The 6,000-nt window shown below is 36.0% G+C and overlaps 1 long non-coding RNA gene across 1 annotated transcript in view; it reads left to right on the plus strand.

The window, feature by feature from the left end:
- The window catches only part of LOC144340874 (uncharacterized), a 56,958-nt gene extending 51,987 nt beyond the window's left edge, over positions 1 to 4,971 (plus strand). The window contains exons 2-3 of the long non-coding RNA XR_013417383.1: positions 1,699 to 1,792; positions 3,999 to 4,971. This is a non-coding gene — a long non-coding RNA (uncharacterized LOC144340874). The remainder of the gene's footprint in view (positions 1 to 1,698; positions 1,793 to 3,998) is intronic.
- Positions 4,972 to 6,000: the final 1,029 nt, after the last annotated feature.

The raw sequence follows: 6,000 nt of genomic DNA on the forward strand, positions 1-6,000 counted from the left end.
TATGAGTAAATTCTCTTTGCTATAATTCTTTTGTTTTTGTGAGTTGTTTGATTTGTTAATTTAGGTGCTATATTTTGACAGCTTGGTTGTCTGTTCTATCTGCTTTTCTGAAACCTGAGGGTTCAAGGATTAGAGAACTATAACCCTTGTTCTGGACAATTTGGGTTTGGCTTTCTCACTGAAATCCTACAAATGTCTCCTACTAGGGCCTGTTTCCATTGATAGCATCTGTTTTCTCCATCTGAAGATGGTAAGTTCCAGTATCTGTTCTTGTCTTTCTGAGATCCTCCAGGAGTGTGATCCTCCAGATCCTCCAGATCCTCTAGTATTGAACATCTTCCTGTGTCTTTCCACTCAGCTCTCAGTCGCCCTCTCTCTAAGTTGGAGGACATTAGCAGCATTCTTAGAATTTCTTCAACCCACCTTTTTTCTTTAGTAAGGTTTTCGGAGAATGAGGATCTGTTGGGAGTCTTGTTGGATTCCATGGTATTTATTTATCATACATATTGTGAATATTCATAGTGCTCGCTATAACATTTTGATGTATTTGATTATGTGGCACCACCCCAAACATGCCAAATGTAATGCAAAGTTTATACATATATTTTAAAATACGAACAAATCTGAATTTCTAGCTTATGTTCTGTTTCCATTGATTGACATTTGCAGCATGAAGCTACTTCCCTTCTCTTGTTTGCTTGCTGCTGGTAAATTTGAGGCCGTTTACTTTTTCTTTTTTAAAAAAAAAAAAATATTTTAACCCAAAAGACTTGAGCTATGATTTCATATTAAGCTTTATAGTACAAGGCAAAAAACGAATTCAAAATAGGGAATTACATAAAACCAAATGTATTCATTCAATGAAAGTTCATTTTTAACTCTCTTGCCATTATTTACTGGGAACCTAAATCTATTGCATTTTAACTTAAAAATGTAATTGAGCTCTAGATTCCAATTATCTTTATTTTCTCAGCATTATTATCAAATGAGTCTTAAAATGGACATTTCAGTGCTTTTTGAATGAATTATTGTATTTTAAAATTTTCATATATTTTACATAAACATCCTTTTGGAATAATATTATTTCGTGACTTTTGAAAAAAATATTCCTCCTCAGTGAAATCTCTGCAACTCTTATAGTGAACACATATAGTTAGGCTAGTTTTATCTTTTCCCTGATGGGAAAGTACACAATTATCTATAAGATATTTCAACCCGTAACTGTGTTTTATCCTTCTTTGAAGAACGTCCCCCTACCCCTACACACACGTGTGCATGTGCACACCCAAAACAGTTTTAATATTACTATAATAATATAGCAAAATGTTTGACGCTGGGTACTATAAACTTTAATACATGCAATGCAGTTTGAGAATCTTAACATATTTCTAAGTGGGCTCTTAAAAACCAGACTCTCAATACCTAAATCAGGATTACTAAAATGATTGCTGAAATGAAGTCTATTGAGGAAGAAATATAAAATGCAATATAATTATTATATGAGAAGTTTGAAAGAAAGTATTCATTATTTCAATGTTTCTGGACCAAAAAATATATATATCTTAGTAAAAGTAACATAAATACAAAAAACTCTTTATGTTGCTTAACATATAAACATTTTCAAGGAAATTAAACATATCTGGTAGTTTTTAACAAAATTAAAACTAGAAAATTTGATCCATTGCACGTTCTTTTCAGGAGCATGAACTATTCTCTCATGTTGAATGTGGCAGTTTTCACATACAAGCAGGAGAGAAATTACACCAAGATTTTGGAAAACATGTTATGTAAGGTAAGATACTACTATTTCTAGTTTAGAAAACTAGAAATCATTTTCTATGAAGAAAAAGTAAGACTTCCAGTATTTAAAAAGTTGACTAAATTTGGCCATGCATGGTGGTGCACGCCTGTAATCCCAGCACTTTGGGAGGCTGAGGCAGGTGGATCACTTGAGGCCAGGAGTTCAAGACCAGCCTGGGCAACATGGTAAACCCTGTCTTACTAAAAATACAAAAAATTAGCCAGATATGGTAGTGTGTGCCTGTAGTTCCAGCTACTTGGAAGGGATAAGAACCGCTTGAACCCTGGGGGGTGGAGGTTGTAGTGAGCCAAGATCATGTCACTGCACTCTTGCCTGGGTGACAGGGTGAGACTTTGTCTCAAAAAAAAAAAAAAAAAAGACTGCCTTTAATAACTATGGCAATTACTGAAATTTATTAAAATATTTACTATCATCAAATGTATACTATTATTAATCATATATATTCTTTTGTTAAATTAAATACAGCCATTGTGATACTATCCCAGAGAGTAGCAAAATGCTAACTATTCCTTACTTGCTTACATATTCACCTAAATAAGAGCAAATTTACTAGTCTTCTGTTTTACCTATGGGAAAAAACCCATTATTTCCTTAAATGCAGTAAATCATCAATTAAATCAATAAAAGAACTGATAGTCTGTAATCTTAGATCCCAGAATTGTTTCCCTCGATACTCTTAGTTCTACTGGGAACTATCATACAATAATATTTGAATATTATTCAATTATATTACTTATAAAATTATCAGCTTCAAGGTGTAGATTTTATTGATCTGATTTTATTAGCTTAGGTAATAGTCTTCCTTCTTGTTTTTAATCTTTCTTAAGCCAAAGCTATTCAGCTTCCTACTTTTCAAGAGGACATCTGCCCTTTCTTTACTTTCTGCCCCCTTGTGCTAGTATCTGCTCATTGTGAGAGAAACACACAATCATGCTGTGTTTAAAGTCATGCTTATGGCCGGGCGCAGTGACTCATGCCTGTAATCCCAACATTTTGGGAAGCCAAGGCAAGAGGATCCCTTGAGCCCAGGAATTTGAGACCAGCCTGGGCAACATAGTGAGATCCCATCTCTACAAAAAATGTTACAAAAAGAAAAAAAAAAGGAAAAGAAAAATAAATAAAGTCATGTGTCACCATGCCTGGCTAATTTTTGTATTTTTTAGTAGAGACGGGGTTTCGCTATGTTGCCCAGGCTGGTCTCGAACTCCTGACCTCAAGTGATTTGCCTGACATGACCTCCCAAAGTGCTGGGATTACAGGCATGAGCCCCATCTCTACTAAAAATACAAAGTTAGCCAGGCATGGTGGCACGTGCCTGTAATCCCAACTACTTGGGAGGCTGAGGCAGGAGAATTCCTTGAAACCAGGAGGTGGAGGTTGCAGTGAGCCAAGATCGTGCCACTGCATTCCAGCCTGGGGGACAGAGCGAGACTGTGTCTGAAAAAACAAAACAAAACAAATAAAAAGCCCCAAAACCTATTCATTGTTTATTTGAAATTCAAATTTAACTGAGTTTCCTGTATTTTCACTGGCAACCCTACCCCTTCTACCACTTTGGATTATAAGGTCTCTGCATACAGGGTTATGCATGCTACACTGTATCTTTACAGTAAAAAGAGCAGTGATAGGTTCTTAATATGTACTTATAGATTGATGGAAAAGTCTTTGGGATGAAAAGCATCCCATACAATCAGATATTTCTTTTTTTGTGTGTGTGTTGTTTTTAGTAGAAATGGGGTTTCACCATGTTAGCCAGGCTGGTCTCAAACTCTTGACCTCAGGTGATCTGCCTGCCTTGGCCTCCCAAAGTGCTGGGATTATAGGCATGAGCCATCGCATCTGGCCTACAATCAGATATTTTTATATAATTTCCCTTAGGACCCGCCAAGCCTAGATTATTTATTAATAATTTATGAGCCTATTTATCATGAGCACTGCCTGGAAGTTTATAAGGAAAGCTGTACTATAAGGGAACACTTACCTTGGCAATTCTATAGAATGACAGCCCAGGAAGACAGTCGCATACAAACCTCTGTGTCTCTGCCTTTGTTCCAGAAGATGAAGCGATAATGGCCCTTCAGAGACAGAGATACTTTTTGCATTACTCTGTGGTTTTCTGCTTTCATCTGGGCAAATAATGTAAACTTAATACAACTTTCTTTGTCTTTTCTCCCAGGTTATTGTGACCTCTATGATGGGGATCTGATAAAGAGGAAAAACACCTCACAGCGATGACTGGCATGTGATCACTTAGCCAATGAGATAAGAGGCTGTAGAAATGATGTGATAATGACGTCTCCTGAGTTCCAGGTCCATATTAGCAGTGGATATGAGGTAAACATTGAGTTTTTCTCAAATTTAATTAACAAGCTTTATTATAGATACAACTCAAATTAGTTAATTCAGGAAGCTTATTTTGTAGAAATTAAAACATTAATAAACAGAAAATTTAGAAATAAAGAACTCGGCTGACACTTTGACTCTTTGAAACAAGTGGCTTTGCATGCTCTGAAAGATTATAGCCACCCTTTGAGACATTGGAATGGTGTCCATTGCATTTTATCAAGTAACTATAGGTCAGCCTGGGAAATCTGCAGTTTCCTCCACTCCTGTCACTGTGGTTGCTGTGAGATTTTGTGTCATCACTGTGCTGTCTTCCCTCTCCACATGAAGGTGAGCTCTCTGACTTCACCCTAATGTCTGTGATTTCATGCCTGACCTGATTGTTGCTGAGCAATTCCCTTGTTTGGAGAATTCTGTGCTTTGGTTAGAATTTTTAAAGGTTTTTTTCCTGTGGTTAGATTTCTGTTTCCTCCTGTGTCTTATGCACCTTGTTCTCCTACAGAGAAGATTCTTTGAAGTTAGTGGAAGCTCAGTTTAAAGGAAGATCTACTGCTTTGTGTGGTGGATGACCATGGGGGAGTGAGAAGGCAGCCTCTGGCTTTTGTTTTGTGTGTGTGTGTGTTTGTGTGTGTGTGTGTGATGTACCTGGAAAAATAACACGATTAGCATTAAAGAGTATGTTTGGCATGTTTACAATAAATTGTAAACCAAACGTATTTTGAAGAATTTATACAAATTTCTAATTTAGTAAAATGAATGACTATTGAGTATTTATGTCAATAAAGCAAACACTTGAATACAACAAAGCATGCATTGCACGTTTCTCCCACTGTTTATCTCCATCTGTAACCTCCCTACTCATCAGTATGAGATTTTTTATATGGAACAAGTGTGGTTCTTGCAGGGAAACAATCTTCAGAATAAGGATAAAATATTTAAGAATATGTACTTAAAACCTAGCAAGCTCATTGGAAAATGATCCAGAAAAATGGTATTCAGAGATAAAAATCAGAATGTGTTTAGGAGAAGAGCACTGATGAAGGTTGGTGTATGTGGCATGTAAATAATACATTGATTTAGATGGACTTTTACGATGGGGGAAGCTCATCAGGCCTCATGTAATGAGTTAGTGTTTACCTTTTTCTTTGAAAATTCCATTTTCATTACAATGGGTTTCAGGCATTTGTACTTTGTTATCTCTTCAAATTCATACAATTAAAATGGAACTCATGACTTCTTTTCCTTGGAGGTACTAAAAATTCTGCGCAGTTGAAGGAACTGTGACCTTTCTTAAATGGGCCCATCTTCTAGCTCAAAAAAATAATTCTTAGATGGTGCTTTAACACCTAGTTTTAGTGCAAGACAGATTGTCAGGGTAATAAATTAAAGGCACCTCACTGCAGCTCTGTTGGCCAATGTTCTACCACAGACCCATATTAATATTTTATACCCTTTAATATTATTACATGATGCAGGCTTTATTTAAATGGATTTGACGGGTCTCTTGGTTGACTTGACAACCAGAGGGAAAAATTAATGTTCTGCATTTAATCTCAGCTCAAGGTGCTAAATTATTTTGGAGGTCAAAACCGTCATGCGTATCATGCTAAATTATTGAATGTAATAACTATTGGCTAGCTGTCTATTTATGTGTTTTAAAAATTGTTTACTTCAAGCATCTTGAGCTAATTTTAAAGTAAATCCTTCTTTTAGTTTTTTCCCTCCTATGTGCCGTTATCATCCTAGCCCTTGCAATTGTGGTAATAGAACTAATGGAAGATGCCAGTTGCCCTTCTTATAAGTGAAATCAACTGACTAAATGTTAGTAAGTCGCT

Source organism: Macaca mulatta, chromosome 5 (assembly GCF_049350105.2).
Source record: "Macaca mulatta isolate MMU2019108-1 chromosome 5, T2T-MMU8v2.0, whole genome shotgun sequence".
In the NCBI taxonomy this organism is placed as follows: Eukaryota; Metazoa; Chordata; class Mammalia; order Primates; family Cercopithecidae; genus Macaca; species Macaca mulatta.